This window comes from Haliotis rubra, unplaced genomic scaffold, assembly GCF_003918875.1.
Source record: "Haliotis rubra isolate DU_JTF1 unplaced genomic scaffold, ASM391887v1 Scf4, whole genome shotgun sequence".
In the NCBI taxonomy this organism is placed as follows: domain Eukaryota; kingdom Metazoa; phylum Mollusca; class Gastropoda; order Lepetellida; family Haliotidae; genus Haliotis; species Haliotis rubra.
The window spans coordinates 3628644-3645644 of record NW_025767079.1 but is presented as its reverse complement, the minus strand read 5'-3'; the positions used below and the strand labels follow the sequence as shown (position 1 = coordinate 3645644).

At 40.5% G+C, this 17001-nt stretch overlaps 1 protein-coding gene across 1 annotated transcript in view; it reads right to left on the bottom strand.

Moving 5' to 3' along the window:
* The window catches only part of LOC124287181 (uncharacterized threonine-rich GPI-anchored glycoprotein PJ4664.02-like), a 189907-nt gene that overhangs the window by 134849 nt on the left and 38057 nt on the right, over positions 1–17001 (bottom strand). The window contains exon 2 of the mRNA XM_046723666.1: positions 16539–16631. The gene's annotated coding sequence lies outside the window, so the exon portion shown is untranslated. The remainder of the gene's footprint in view (positions 1–16538; positions 16632–17001) is intronic.

Below are 17001 nucleotides of genomic sequence, written 5' to 3'. Positions count from 1 at the left end.
TAAAACCCAAGATAACCTGCGTCTTTTAGCTGAGGTGATTAGAAATTGGCTTTAACTTAGCATTGAGGTTTGCTGCACTTAAAGAACAGCGTGCAAGCACTGCACAGTATGTCTGCCGCTTGAACGTATTCTTTTGGTTTGATGGTTCTTATACATCCATGCAGAGTTTAACTTGAATACTCTCCTGACACAGGTTGGTTGGTTGTTTAACGCCACAGTCAGCAATATTCTATCTATATTGTGGCAGTCTGTAAATAATCAAGTTTGGACCAGACAATCCAGTGATCAACAGTATGAGCATCGATGTACGCAGTTGGGATATGATGACATGTGTAAACCAAGTCAGCGAGCCTGACGACCCGATCTCATTAGTCACCTCTTGAGTTGCTGTAGACCAATTCTAGCACTGATCTTTATGGATCACTGAGACACAGTGTACCAAACCTGAGCCAACCAGTCAGGCCGCCTCTGTGGTGTAGTGGTTAGAGCGTCCGCCCGGAGAGAGGAAGGTTGCGGGTTCGATCCCCGACCGCGTCATACCAAAAGACGTTAAAATATGGTACTTGTTGGTCCCTGCCTGGCGCTCGGCATTTATGGGTACAACAAGGACTGGTCGGCCGGAATCAGTAACATGTGTCTGAGTGGGGTATTCATGCTTCACTGCGGCATGGTATCTCAGTGGGCTAGCACTATAAAACCAGTTTCAGTCTGGGCTTGTACAAGCAGCCGCACATACACATACACACTCATGCACGTCGTCATATGAGCGAAATATTCTCAAGCCCAACGTTAAACCCAGTTTCACCTCACCTCACCTCACCTCACCTCACCTCACCTCACCAGTCTGAACCCCAGGCAGGATAACAATAAGGAACCACACGATGAAAGGATCAAACCTCCGACCTCACACTCTTGTGGTCCTGTGCATAGAGCTCAGGTCACAAATCAGTTGAAATTAAGCAATGTTGGTTGTGGACAGTCCTTGGATGGGTGACCGTGTTTGGCAGCTTGCCTCCTGAGAGTTTCTAGGACTTCCATCCTTCCCCACATCGAAGCATATGTGACATGTGGTCTCACCTTAGGCAAGTGGGTTTGTTCATAAATTGCCTGTGTTCACTCAGCAGTGAATGGGTACCCAGTGGGATAAGTAATATGATTGTTAACCTTCTAACGCCTAACAGGCAACTTGGGTTATCTGAGATAATAACCTCAAATTTACTTCTTCAATGAAACAAGGGCATGATCAGGGGCTAACAAACCTGGAAACTCAATCAGGTCAAATCTGGGATCCCAACCGAAGATCCTGGCACACACAAGGAAGGGAACTCTGCACAGTGAACAGACTTGGCCTGGAGTTTAAAGTGGTGTTAAGACAGACCTGCTATTTAGCCACTACTGATTAACTGGCAGGCCCTGAACATATCACATCAACTTTTCCATGAATAAGTTGGCAATGAAACTATTTTAAAAGTCTAGTTTGCTCTTGTTACCAGAATTAATGTGGGAGACACAACTCGATATATTTTATTTGTGGCACAATTGAATATATTTAAATTGTTCAAGAAAATATTAATTTTGTGAATGGTATATTCAGTTGGAAAACTATTAAACAATCTTAAACCAAAATTGACAATGTCATAATTCATTTGTGCATTGAGCTCATGATATGATCTTTAGTACAGAAGACTTATGTTTTATGAATGAGTTGCTTTTCAATAAGTTTGATATGTGTGTTATACATGATGGATTGTTTAATCCAGGCTTATTTTAGAACAGGCAAATATTCAGTTATTAAACATATATCAGACAATATTTATAAGAAATGACCATCATTCAACATTATTGAATTTTGTTCCCTTCCATTTTGCTTCTTTAATATAGGAGAAGAAGCGAGACTAAAATTTGTCTGGCCTTATCAGTTTCATTATCCCTTATTGAAATAATACTGAGCAGTTGATTACATTGTGACTACAAAACCCACAATCTGACCACCAACCAATATTGTCACCACAAATCACCACTGTGACTTCCAGCCCATATTGTCATCCGTGAAGATCTAGGTTAGAATTGGTCTTCAGCAACCCATGCTTGTCGTAAGAGGTGACTAACGGGACCGGATGGTCAGGCTTGCTGACTTGGTTAACACATGTCATCATATCCCAATTGCATAGATCGATGCTCATGCTGTTGATCACTGGATTGTCTGGTCCAGACTCGATTATTGACAGACCGCCGCCATATAACTGTCGTCAAATGGACTAATGTATTGTGTGAATTTAGTTCTGTTAATGTCCATTTGTTTTTGCCACACTTTGCAGTCTTTTGAAAAGGAAGATTTCGTGCACTTTTGAATAACTGGAATATTGCCGAGTGTAGTGTTAAACAACATTCTAAGATGTTTCCCTAAACGATCAAAGGTGCCGACAGTACTTTATCACATGATGAAGTACACGCAGGGGTCCTTGGACTTTAACTATAGTAGGTCAGGGTAAAATTGAACTTTACATAGGGCTTGAGCGAAATGTTTTTCTTTAATACAAGGTGGTGTGTGGCCCTGTGCATAGAGCTCAGGTCACGAATCAGTTGAAGTTAAGCAACATCGAGCTTGGAGAGTCCTTGGATGGGTGACCGTGTTTGGCAGCTTGACTCCTGAGAGTTTCTAGGACTTCAGTCCTGCCCCACAACGAAGCACATGTGATACATGTGGTCTCACCTTAGGCAAGTGAGTTTTGCCTCTGTACACCCAGCAGAAAATGGGTACCCGGTTGGAAAAAGTCATGTGACTATAACCTTCTAGCGCCTAACAGGCAGCTTGGGTTATCCGGGGTAATAATAATCAGATTCTGATTACAGCGTCCAGTGAGCAACTTGTCAGATGGATACTGGGCTCTATATAAATGAATTATTATTATTATCATTATTATTATTAAATCAAGCTAACTAACCAGCTCTTCCAGCAACCATATCTGTGCCCTATTCTACCTTGAATGTGTGACATGCACGTAATTGAACACCAGCTGTGAGTCGTCAACCATGGAGGCAATGAAAAATTTATACTTTCAGAACACAATTGTGATATATCAACTCTAAAAATATTTTCACGAGTTGGGCTGTTATTTAACTTTATTTGATCAAAACAAGTTGACAAACGTTCACTAATGTGCACAATACATTTCACAGCTGCATCTCATGAATAGTCATGCTGATGACATGACATGAATAAAATTTCCTGCTGAATCATTTGTGGGTGGGAAAGTGTATGAGTGGGTGGGTGGATGGTCGGGTTGAGGATGGGTTTGTGGGCAAGTGACTGGGTGTAGTTTTGGGGGGAATCTTGAGTTGTGGAGTGAGTGAATTTTTGAATGAGTTGCTACGTGAGTGAGTGAGTGAGTGAGTGAGCTAGTGGGTGGAGAGGGTGAGTTGTTGAATGAGTGAGTTGTTGAATGAGTTGCTACTTCAGTGAGTGAGTGAGTGAGTGAGTGGGTGGAGAGGGTGAGTTGTTGAATGAGTGAGTTGTTGAATGAGTTGCTACGTGAGTGAGTGAGTGATTGAGTGGGTGGAGAGGGTGAGTTGTTGAATGAGTTGCTACTTCAGTGAGTGAGTGATTGAGTGGGTGGAGAGGGTGAGTTGTTGAATGAGTTGCTACTTCAGTGAGTGAGTGAGTGGGTGGAGAGGGTGAGTTGTTGAATGAGTGAGTTGTTGAATGAGTTGCTACGTGAGTGAGTGGGTGGAGAGGGTGAGTTTTTAAATGAGTTGCTACTTCAGTGAGTGAGTGAGTTAGTGAGTGGGTGGAGAGGGTGAGTTGTTGAATGAGTTGCTACTTCAGTGAGTGAGTGAGTTAGTGAGTGGGTGGAGAGGGTGAGTTGTTGAGTAAGTGAGTGAATTGTTGAGCGAGTTATTAAGTGAGTGAGTGAATGAGCAAGCAAGCAAATGATGGAAGGACAGACTCTTTAATATCATGATGGAGAGACTATGGATGTCAGTGTTTTAAGTATAATAAACACAAAATTTCACAGTATATTCTTACTCCTTCATTAAGTAAATGAATGAAAGCTGAGATGCAGAGAGCTTATTCATGAACAAGTGACAACAACAGAGATAATAAGACTGACTGACTGAGTTTGGTTTTACGCTGCTTTTAGCAATATTCCAGCAATATCACGGCGGGGGACACCAGAAATGGGCTTCACTCATTGTACCCATGTGGGGATTCGAACCCGGGTCTTCGGCGTGACGAGCCAACGCTTTAACCACTAGACTACCCCACCACCCCGAGATAATAAGATGATAATGGTGGACACAAAACAAGGAAGCTCGTACTTAATTTGGTGTAATCGGTATTAGCAATAGACAAGTGGAAGCCAGGCGTTCAATTTGTTCTGACAGTATGATGCTAAGTTCTACTTGGTAATGGACAAAAGGAAGGCAAGGGTACACAAGCACGTAATGGTGATTGTAGCAATGCTGTGTTCCTTATAATACTGACATTTACATTCTACAATTCACGCCTTTGTGATGTTATTACTTCTAAATCTCATTAAACATCCTGACTTAAATATCTCTACATTGGAATAACATTTCTCAAACACAAAAACAGATTAAAGTTCCAAGAAATGAATACTTATATAACTTCTCAGGCACCATATTAATATTTACACCCACAAGCTGTAAACAAGATCAGTGATTGTGAGTGAGTGAGTGAGTTTAGTTTTACGCCACACTCAGCAATATTCCAATAAATAAATAATCGAGTCTGGTCCAGACAATCCAGGGTTCAAAAGCATGAACATCCATCTACGCAATTGGGATACAATACATGTGTCAACCCAGTGAGCGAGCCTGACCACCGATCCCGTTAGTCGCCTGTTACGACAAGCAGATCAATGATAACAGTCAGTATATAAGCATGCAACACAAGCTTTGCCCACTGTATTTATTATCAGCCAACTACAACACAGTATGTGAAGGAGTGTAGCCATTTTGGTGGTTGTGGGTCCTGGTGAGGTGAGGTAAGGTGAAATTGGGTTTAACGTCGTGCTTGAGAATATTTCGCTCATATGACGACGTGCATGCGTGTGTATGTGTATGTGCGGCTGCTTGTACTAGCCCAGACTGAAGCTGGTTTTATAGTGCTAGCCCACTGAGATACCATGCCGTAGTGAAGCATGAATACCCCACTCAGACACATTATACTGACTCCGAGCCGACCAGTCCTTGTTGTACCCATTAATGCCGAGCGCCAGGTAGGGACCAACAAGTATCATAACGTCTTTTGGTATGACGCGGTCGGGATCAAACCCGCGACCTTCCGCTCTCCGGGCGGACGCTCTAAACTACACCACGGAGGCGGTCTGTGGGTCATGGTAACGTAAACACAATAAGAATTCTTGTTAAGCCAGTTAAATGTCATGGAACCACTTGCAATGACCTTATTTGGATTCAGCACCACTCTGTACAGTTACATGAGATTTGAGTGTGTGCGAGTGGTGCAAAGTGGACCCAAAATTCAGCCTATCCTGGCAGGACAAAGGGACTTAACTCTGCACATGAAATTAAAGCTGATCTGTACCTCTTTCAGCTGGAGAGTATATTAGCCCAATTAGTTATATAATTGTGACTTCACCCTAACATGTTTCTGCTAGTCCTCAGGTCATTTATTGTTCATATCCATTCAGTGTCAACCATTGACTAATGTAACACATATTTTCAAAGGTATCCTGTAACTATGCCATCTGAATGTTGAGAAAAGTTACTCCTTAAACACTGATATTGATAGGACAGGATCATCATCATCATCATAAATAGATACATATAGCACCAGTTCCAGACCAAAAGTACTGTTCAGTAGCGCTCGAGAATGAAACGTTAGTCAATGTATGTTTTATTAAAAAGGCATGTCTTCAGTTTAGCTTTGAAACTTTTCAGGCAGGGCAGGGCAGGGCAGCAGATTTGATGTGATGCGATGCGATGCGATGGTCAGATGTCAATCCCTATTTGAACAAGTTAGGAATGCTTATTGCTATAATGTAATCCTGGTCAGGTAACTACAGCTGTTGTCAGCTTTAGGTCACACTGACACAGGGTTTCACCAACAGCACAGTCACAGCTAGAACTTGGTTTGTAGTGACCTCAAGCTTGTAATGTAACAGTTATGTCTTTAACCACCGAGACATGTGACAAATTACTTATGCATATTGATTAAAATATTTATGGCAATACTCCAAAAACAAAATGAGCCAGACTATCAGGCACAAGCGGAATTCTATCTCTCATCTGCTTGTTGTCTTGGTGACATACACCTTGAAAAAGGTTATGCTCCTCTTACCATATATTTCCATATAAAACGGCAATTTCTTGTGAAATTTTATCCAGTATTAAGTTTCTGATGAAAAACATTTGTTTTTTGTCTTCAAAATGACATTATCATGTTAACATACTGAAGCTGAAATCGATTATATAATCACATGCTTTGTAACGTTTCCACGCAAGAAATATTTGACTTCGCTTTCAATTGCTTCATCTGCGTCTTTGCATCACGTGATGATGACTCAAGCTTTGACTGACATTCTTGTGATGATTTCAAGAAACATAATGTCCTCTTTCACTTACTTTTGAGCAGGTATCGTAGCTACTTGTACAAAATTAAATACCAAGGTAGTTGTCTTTCAGTGGCATTTAGAAGTTGTACATTGATGTCCAAGATATTTTTATGGATTAAACTTCTTTTTAATTTCTCTCACGACGTTTCGAGACCATTCCAGGTCCCTTCATCAGGTGATGAATGGACCAGGTGATCCATAAAAATATCTTGGACACCAAGGTAGTTGTTTTCAAATACACTGATGGCTTGGATACAGTTAAATCAGAGGAATAGATATTTGAGGTTTGATCTATGTTACCATCTGACCTTTGCTATCAGAAGACAAGAAGTAAATTATAACTTGTGCAAGCTGTTTTCAAGGATTTTTAATTCAACTTAGTTCAGTATTATTTCACAATGATTTGGATGTGCATGTGTGTGGCCTCTTGTAGCCTGTCATACAGACCCTGAAACAAATGTATCCGACTACCAAGAAGGCCCATGCGAGTCTAGATTATGTGGCAAGTCTACATTTCCACAGTTTATGGATGAAGAAAGACTCTGGGCTGCTTTTTATTATATTTTAGGACAGTAATAATAATAGTAATCAGCATTCAAATACCTGCCTGCCTGACCGCCCGGGACGGGTTATTTTCAACACGGACTGCCAGATTCTCAAATTCACCTGCCCGATGGTCAGGTTAAAATTTAGACATGTATATGAAGATACTTTGTGGGCAGGTAAGTTTTGGTCAGGGCTGGCAAGTTTACATCTAACCAGTCCTGTGGTCTGGCTGAAATTTTTGGGAGTTTCATACCCTGTAGTAATAGTCTGCTTATATGGCGCTCATATCCAGGCACATTGCCTGCTCACGGCGCTACATACATTACTATCCCCGGTCACAGGACACTATCATACTTTCCGATACTTTTTCAACTCCCTGGGGATCATACAGCCATGCTGCCTGTTAGGCGCAATGAACTAAACACTCACATTGCCAGCACATACTCATGGTACCCATTTTACAGCTGGGTGAACTGAGTCAATGTGGATCTAATATTCTTGTCCAAGGATACTACGCAAATGTGCCCACCTAGGAACTGTGTTTTCTGTAAAATGTGTTCATTTCAGAGACTAGATGTTAGTCTAGGCTTCTTGTACTGTTCCAGTCTAATGGGGTCTGTCTGGTGCTGGTCTGATGGTACTATCCCATAGTTTAACATGGATGGCTCCGCTCAGATGCATTGTATTGACTACGTCGAATCTTGTTTCTGACCCCAAGTGCTGAATGTCAAGTATGGTTCCAACACATGCCATCATTGGTTGTCTTTCTGAATGAGGGACCTTGGCTATCAACAAGTCTGTCTCATCGTCCCTGAACCACATTGTTACCTCTTCTACCCAGACTTTTCTGCAAGGCCCAAGTGAAGCCAGTCTACCTTTTTCTCCGATTCTGAATGTCCCAACTCACTGGATGTCTTCTCAATGTGTATGGAGTTGTTTGTTTCTTTAATAATGATACATTCCAGAGGCTCAGCGTTAGTCCAGCTCTCAACAAACAAACTGTCTCCCTCTGGGCACATCTTCTATCACAGTGTGAATGTAACCTCCAGTATATTCCAACTGGTACTCTGATGATACGAAGATGTGTGATTGCTGGGGTACTTCTTTTTATTCATGGGAGCCACAGATTACCCCGCGGATTAACCCAAACTGTTGTATCGCGAACAGTGTTATTGCGAGGGATGATTGTATGTGCAATGGTAGTGCCGTGGAGCACCAGGTATGAATGCAATTTTGGGGAGGAGGGCTCTAGGCTTCTTAGTCATCTAAGGCACTGTACTGGCTTGCGAACAGTTATCGCAATATTATAGCAGTATTTAAATTTGAATTAGTGAAACAGAATTAATTATGACACCTAAGTAGCTATTCACCGATGTGTTCAGCCCATTCACTGCCGCCAATCATAACACGGCAGAAGGGAATCATTGCAGTATAAAGAGTTGTTTTCTCTGTAACAGTTATCGCCATTCAGAATTTCTCATGCCATTTGTGAAATAATATATATTTATATCATACAGTAACCTCGAATAATTGATTATGTGACTATTTGAGTGTTTCTTTTAAAGTAGATTGATAGGGAATGAATCAATTAATGACTTGTGAACTTGAACTTGCTATTATATAGGTCGTGGGACATCCCCCCGACTAAGTTAAAACATTTTTATAGGGTTAACGTTTTCTTTCATTTTTCTCTTATGTTACTTGCCGTGAAGAATTTTCTTTTGCTGTCGTCCTTTATTGTTGTCAAATACCCTGCGGAAAAATACCGGAATTGTAATTGACTGGAACTGCGGGCGTGTGATACTGATGTATTGGCGATAACTGTTACGCGGCGATAACTGTTCGCTAGCCAGTAATTCAGTGTATGGAGTTGGGTCACTTGGACATGCCATAAACCCTGTGAGTTTGAATCCTAGTACACTGTAGTTGTTTCTTCACATTAAGTGACATGTAGCCAACCATTCAGCAAAACACACACTCACTCATTCAGTCACACATGTCTGATCTGTCCATCTGGAAGAGTATTCCATGTTCCATTATCAATACTTCTTATTTAAGAATCCTGTTTGGTAATTTTGATAAAACAAAGATTTTCCATCTCCATCTAACAGTACCATCTTCAAACAGCATAAAACATAACTCACTCACTCACTCACAACCTGCCTGGATTTAAATGTGAGTTGTTGCTGCTCTGCCACTAATCTACCAAATCCCCACCACTCTCATTACCCAGTATATTTTCTTACATAATAATAATAATAATAATAGTCCATTTATATTGCGCGTTTATCCATGCACATTGCATGCTCAAAGCGCTGACATATTACCCCTGGTCAACGAGTACAGAACACTCCATGTGGAGAATACAAACGGTCGCCTGTCAGGTTCAAATTCAGACTACCATCGTATCATACCAGGTACCCAATTTTACTGCTGGGTGGACAGAGGCAATTTTGAACAAACTCACTTGCCTAAGATGAGACCACATGCGTCACACGTGCTTCGTTGTGGGGCAGGACTGAAGTCCTTGAAAGTTTCAGGAGTCAAGCTGCCAAACACGGTCACCCATCCGAGGACTGTCCGCGACCAACGTTGCTTAACTTCAAATGATTGTGACCTGAGCTGTACGTACAGGACCAAACACCGCCACGAGTTACATGTATCCAGTATGATACACAATACCATGACTCACTCTCCATCCAGGCTTCATCCTACAGACATCTACATCTTCATCAATTTAGTATCATATATTTATCGACTATGAGCTTGACTCAATCTAAATCACTCTGAAAATGAGGTTGGCACAGATCACATTCATAAATCATGGCCTTGTCTGAGCTGGCCCTTAGGATCCACAAATTCAAATCTAGTCTCTGAAAGGAAAATATATTCCAGAAAGACAGTTAAATTATCTTAATATAATGTAATTATTAGGAGCCCACAGACTCATGTCCTGTTCAAAGACTGAACAAATCTGTTAAGCTGTAAAAAATCTTGTGATTTTACTGAAACTGCAGCAATCTAGACCAACTAGAACATCCACCTGGAGAGCGGAAGGTCGCTTGTTCGATCCCTGGCCGCGCCATACCAAAAGACGTTAAAATATGGTACTTGTTGGTCCCTGTCTGGCTCTCGGCATTAATGGGTACAACAAGGACTGGTCGGCTCGGAGTCAGTATAATGTGCCTGAGTGGGGTATTCATGCTTAACTGTGGCAGGGTATCTCAATGAGCTAGCACTATAAAACCAGCTTAAGTCTGGGCTAGTACAAGCAGCCACACATACACACACATGCACGTCGTCATGATGAGTGAAATATTTTTAAGTACAATGTTAAACCCCATTTCACCTCACCTTACCAACTACCATAGACGAACTTGCGATGTATTGGATAAATTTGTCAAGGTCTACATGACAAACTGGGCTAATTCTAAAACAACCTGACAACTGTGCATTGAGACGGATGAATCACATCACTCTCATCTGAGGTAATAGTTTCTATCAACTTTCAAGAAACAATTCCATGATGAAATGTAATTCTTCTTCTGTATTAGAGGTGAAAGTTCTCATTAAACTGAAATTACAATCCCTGTTGGTTGGGTTTAGCCCTATCCATTGCCAGCCTGATCTGAAATATCTACTGGGAAATGGACAGGACAATGACAGTTCATAGTCCCCATTCTCAATAAATCACACAGAAATGTGCTCAGGCATCATAATTACCTCAGCAAGAAATTGGACATAATCCTACAGCCAGCTTCCGTTCTGGATTTGACCAAGTGAGGTAACCAGCGTCAAGTGGTCAATTCCAAGCTACTTACACACAGCAGACAGACAGTCTGGCTCAGTTATTGTACCTTGAGGCCAAATTGGGTTGTTTAACAAAGCCACAATCTCCTGATCATGAGTTTGAATCCAAAATATTAAGGCAGACATGGATTGTAAAGTTGATTTTTCTTTGCCAAGTTGATCTTTCTCTGCTAATCCTGGGTTTAAATCCATGGTACAGCAGAAGACATACATGGCACAGTAGTATACAAGTTGAGTTTCATCTCCTGGTCATGGAGTTTGAATCCAAAATATTAAGGCAGACTTGGATGGTAAAGTTGATTCTTTTTTGCCAAGCCAGCATCTGATGATCCTGGGTATAAATCCATGGTACTCAGGAACACAAAGATTGCACAGTGGTGTATGAGTTGAATTTCTCTGCCAAGCCACCATCTCCTGATCATGGGTTTGAATCCAAAATATAAAGGCAGACTTGGATGGTAAAGTTGACTTTCTTTGCCAAGTTAAGAGCTCCTGGTTATGAGTTTGAATCCTCAACATAAAGTGGCAATGGATGGCACAGTGGTATAGATCTTAGATGATCTGGCCAGGACCTCCTGATCATGAGTTTGAATCCCAAATATTAAGGCTGACATGGTTGGTACAGTGGAACAGTTGATTTTCTTTGCCAAGACAGAAGCTCCTGGTTATGAGTTTGCTTATGGGTTAAAATCCATAGTGCTATCATGGGTAGCAGAGAGGTACAAAAAGTTAAAAGGGATTTCTTGGTCATGGGTTTGAACCTATATTACTTAGGGTGATATAGATGGCACAGTGGAATAAGAGTTGGGTTGTTAAGCCATGCCAGGATTTTCTGGTTGAGTGTTTGAATCAATAGTACAAGAAATAGATGCCATAGTGGAAAGACAATTGTTTGTTCTGTCAAGCTGGAATCTCATGGTCAGGAGCTGAATCTATAGAGCTAAAGAGGGATGTGTGGCACAGTGGTGTAGAGCTGGGCCGCTCTGACAAGCCGGGATGTCCTGACCACAGGTTCAGTCGCAAACTTACTTTTAGTCCACAGTTCCATTATTTGTCAGTATCATTATAATTTTGTTGGTTCCACACTTTGACTTTTGCCACTCAGAACGTTGTTTGTTTGTTTATTTGCTGTTAAACACTGTACTTCGGAATTATAAATAATCAAGTTTCAACAAGACAATCCAGTGATCAATAGCAAGAGCATGTATCTATCAATTGCTATATGATGACATGAGTCAACCAAGTCAGCCAGCCTGACCATCCGATCCCCTTAGTTGCCTATTACGACAAGCATGGGTTAAAAAAGACAAATTCTAATCACTTAACCTGTCCTCAGGGCTTTCAGACCCCATCGAGTGGACATTCTGCACCATAACTCTAGTCCTGTTCAAGGCAGCAATAAACAAAATTATTTAATGCATACTTTGAATAATGTTGTATAGTCCTTGTTCTTAGGTGGAAACAAATAAACAACACAAAGACCAATAAACATAAAGAAAGAAACCATTACAGACCAGCGAAATCTCTTCATCAATTTGGATTCTGTACCAATTTCTCTGAAATCAATGCTTCATCCATCAATATCAGACATGTTCAGACTTATATCCTAACAATCCATCAACTAAGTACCCGTGAAACAATCGATACAATTCGGACATCAATTCAGTTGGCCTTCCAGCTGTCGCAGCTGACCAGACAAGCCAAGACATAGACGACCGCTCTAGTCTCCGCCCTAACATATGTACTGCATTACAAGGTCAAATGACCAATGTGCAATTCAATTACACCCTTATCTTGGCTTATACAAGACCTAGGCCTCAACAGGGTAGTCCCGCCCTCTGTCTTGGAGTCAGTGACTGTGTGATTTACATCTCAAGGTTCTCCTAATCAGGTTGGCTTTCCAAACATAATGAACAGTATAGCAAAAGGATTTTGTTGAAATTAAGCCACTCTTGCTAATATGGATCCAGGATTTGGTTTAAGGGGAGCACACTTGTGACGACCCAAGTCATGAAATTTAGTGGCATTCTGCACGTTTCCAATACAGACACACGACATACTGGTAATGGTTACGTGTGTGTTCCTTTATAAATCGGTGTACTAGTCTTGGTAGGAAGTAAGAACATGGAGGTTATTAGTACCTGATACTGAATCCAGCTATCTAATTGGCCTGTTGTGATTGCGTAAGAGGCTGTTCATTATGTATGGCTAGGGGGTTGGGGGGGGTGTAATGATCATTTTAAGGGGTCACCCATTTTGTTTTGGAGGGTCATCAATTTTTATACACACGTACTGGGGGAGGGTGTCAGCAATTTTGTACATAGAAATATATAAATATTTAAAATTTATCCTAAAAAATATAGGTTTTTTATATATTGATTTTGTACATGTCAGGGGGGGTCACTTACTTTGTACATATATTTTAGGGGGGTCACATAGTATGATAACCTACAAGGATTATGTGTAGTATGATATCATACATGGATTATGTTCATTATGATGTCATACATGGATTATGTAGAGTATGATATCATAATGTCAAGTGTGGCACCATTATGAGTAATTGGCATCATAGAGTTTGATCTCATCAGATATAAGAGGTACAAATGAATTTCCCCAAAAAAAGTTATTCTTCTGTGTCAGAAGGTGGTCCAAAACACTAAAATGAGCAGAGTTGTCTCCTCCACCTACGCCAGGATCCAAGGATCAACTATTGTCTGACGGATCATATCCTGGATTACACCAAAGTTTTTGACTTCCTTCAGCCTGAAACTCACAAATCTTAATATTTCCAAAACAAAGCACCAAACACCAAACTCATTCACTCCAAATCCACGACACACGTTTGTACGCAACAAATCAATAGCAAACAATATCTACGGTATAGGCACTGCATCTCATTACCCCATTGCAGTAATCAATTTTACTTGTTCCATAAAAGTTTTTTTTAATTTCTTAATATCTAGAGGTATCTTGAATGCAGTGAACAGAAAATGGATTTTGGTATTATTTTCAGATTTAGGCTCAATGAGTAGCTAAATCCATAAATGAGATCGGAAACATGGGATGAAGCCTCCCAGTGGGAGACTGATTCTTGTAGAATTGCAGCAGAGAGGCGATCGTCATGCATATTACACTCAATTGACTTTAACATAACATAATTTGCATATGCAGAGGTGTCTCGTTAACTTGTTTAACATTTCTGAAACCTGCATTTAATTGGGGTCTTACACTGGAGAAACTTACATGATTGTTACATTAGCCTATCCCAGGACAGTTCCAGAACAGAATATGTCTTCGGTTCGGCACTTTAAAAGTTGAAATATTTTACATGTTTTTGTGCATATTTTAACCCCTTGGCTACTCAATCAGTGACTGGTGAGGGAGTCATTTAGACAATGATGTTTTACTCATTCAAATTCAAATTCAAATTCAAATTCAAATTGTATGAAGTGCAGGGTCATTTCAACAACAGATTCCCATTTCATTTCAATCTGTTTCTGCTTTTGAAGGCATATTAGAAGTATAACAGAAGAGATTTTATATCTTGATACTTAGTGGTTGCCACAAGTGAATAAATTGTTGTACCAAGGTCGAATTAAGTATTTAATTGATATGTATTGCTTTCGAATGGTCGTTAGGGACGGACATTTAAGGGTGAAATAGTACAGATCTTCGATTTTGTTTAAGTTATAATATGTAAATTCCCTTCCAGATTTTGTGATTTATGATGTCTCCCTGGATCAATATTCAGCCTTATACATCCAACTCTAGCATGAGCAATGTTGTTGCAATTGTACCTAAGGTTGAATCTATTAAATATATTCCTGTTTTAGAGCTAATCTTAAAACTTGCACAACATTCATATCTAGTGCTAGATGGTAATGTATTTGTCTATTCTTGGGTGTACATTATCTTTCAGTCTGGTTTGAAAAATGTTAAAGAGAATCAGTCAGGTGAAGGAAGATTGGGTTTAATGTTGCCGTCGAGAATACAGGAATGTTATTATGGTGTGCATTTATGTGTGTTGAGTTGTGTGTTGTGTGTTGTTTGGTGTGTGTTATTCGGTATGGGGTTTGGATTGTGGGGTGTGGGGTGTGGATTGTGGGGTGATTGGGGTGTGGGGTGTGAGGGTTGTGGGGTGTGGATTGTAGGGGGTGTGGATGTGATTGTGGTGTGGGTGTGGATTGTTGTGTGGTGTGGATTATGGATTATGGATTGTGGGGTGTGGATTGTGGATTGTGGGGTGTGGGGTGTGACATTTATTGCAAGCAAACACTTTAACCTCTCGAATACCTCATACTCACACCCAAACTGCATGTTTTTTTATGGTGTTCTACTCTGTTTGAGTATCCATGGGTCCCAACGCAATTTAAGTCGGGAATTTATGAGTGTTCTAGGAGTCCAAAGCTATCCTATATAACACTGCCATGGGAATATCCCTGGAAACTCATCATCCCGAAATGCATGCAATTTTATTATTAAAAACTGGATTAATCAAGCACTACACTTTTGAATGGGAACACTGGCTGTACTCAATGGGATCCCTGAAATCAACGCATCCGAAATTTGCTATTCACACGAACAATGACATTAATTACAACAGCTCTGGGATAGCACTGAATTCGTTAAAGCCAACTTTACGTTATATTGGAATTCGTTATATCCTGAGATGGTGGTCCCCAATCAACAGAAGGCAATAGTTTTTGCCGTGATTACATTGGCTGTATTTACAGTGGCTGTACATAGTCTCATAACAGGATAAGAAGACCTTCTGATGCAGAGATTCGAACTACAAAACTAACACCTGTCTATTTGGCCTAAGAATGAGTGAGTGGATGGGGAGTGAGTGAGTGGGTGGGTGGAGGTGAGTGAGTGAGTGAGTGAGTGATGAGTGAGTGAGTGAGTGAGTGATCTGACAGCCTTTCATCATGTACAACTCTCTGAAGGGAGTTCATTCTGAAGATACAAGGAAGATTCTGTGACTATTATATTCTGAACTCTGACAAACAGAACCTGACACAACTAAGGAATGCCACTTTGCGTGACATCACTCTGTGTGACATCACAATATTGCATGACATCACTCTGTGTGACATCACAATATTGCATGACATCTCTCTATGTAACATCACAGTACTGAATGACATCACTCTGACTATATGATATCACAATACTGCAAGAAATCACTCTGACTATGCAACAGTACAAACCTACATGACATCACTCGATCAGACCTGATGCTACCTGTCCATAAGTCTTTACCAATACTTCACCAGTCAAGCTAATGATAAACACATCAAGAAACAAAGTCTTCAATATCACTTAAAGTGCACAGACAAGACTAGCCTCATAAAAAAGAACAAAAATCAATGCATAAAAAACAATATTTAAACATTAATATCTCATAAATCCAATCCAAATGATGTAGCTACCTTCAAGAACATGACGAAAACAAGACATATCATTCATGATCAAATCATTTTGATCACCCGTTTCGAATTTCCGTCAGCTTTAGCTTTGACATAGCCAAAAGGGTTTTCATAAATGTCACACCCGGACTGTACAATATTTATGCCTTACCATCAAAGTTGTCGCAGATGATGATTGATTCCAAGTTATCTATCTCAGCGATGAGTTTCTCCCTGATCCGACTTCTATATCAAATGGGAATGTCTGGAAGGAGAAACAGATCCGATTTCGATTACACAGTATAAACTGTCCAATATGATATATGAGGCTGAGTTGAGACTTATCTACGTCTGGGTATGTCAACAGATGTAACTGATGTTGCTGGAAGCTCTCAGAGATTGACTCTCTCTAATCAGACAGAGGGTCCAGCGACTGCTTTCATCAACCGATTTAATTACATTAATCAACAAATTTATTACTCCTTTCGGGTTTAAACATATTTTATTCAAAAAGAATATGGATCAGTAAACAAGCCGGGCAGGCTTGTGTGAATTACACCTTTCCATTAAAAGTATTTGGAAGCGGATTTAATTAAATATATCGAATCATAATGGGAAATCTGTATGGGTACCAC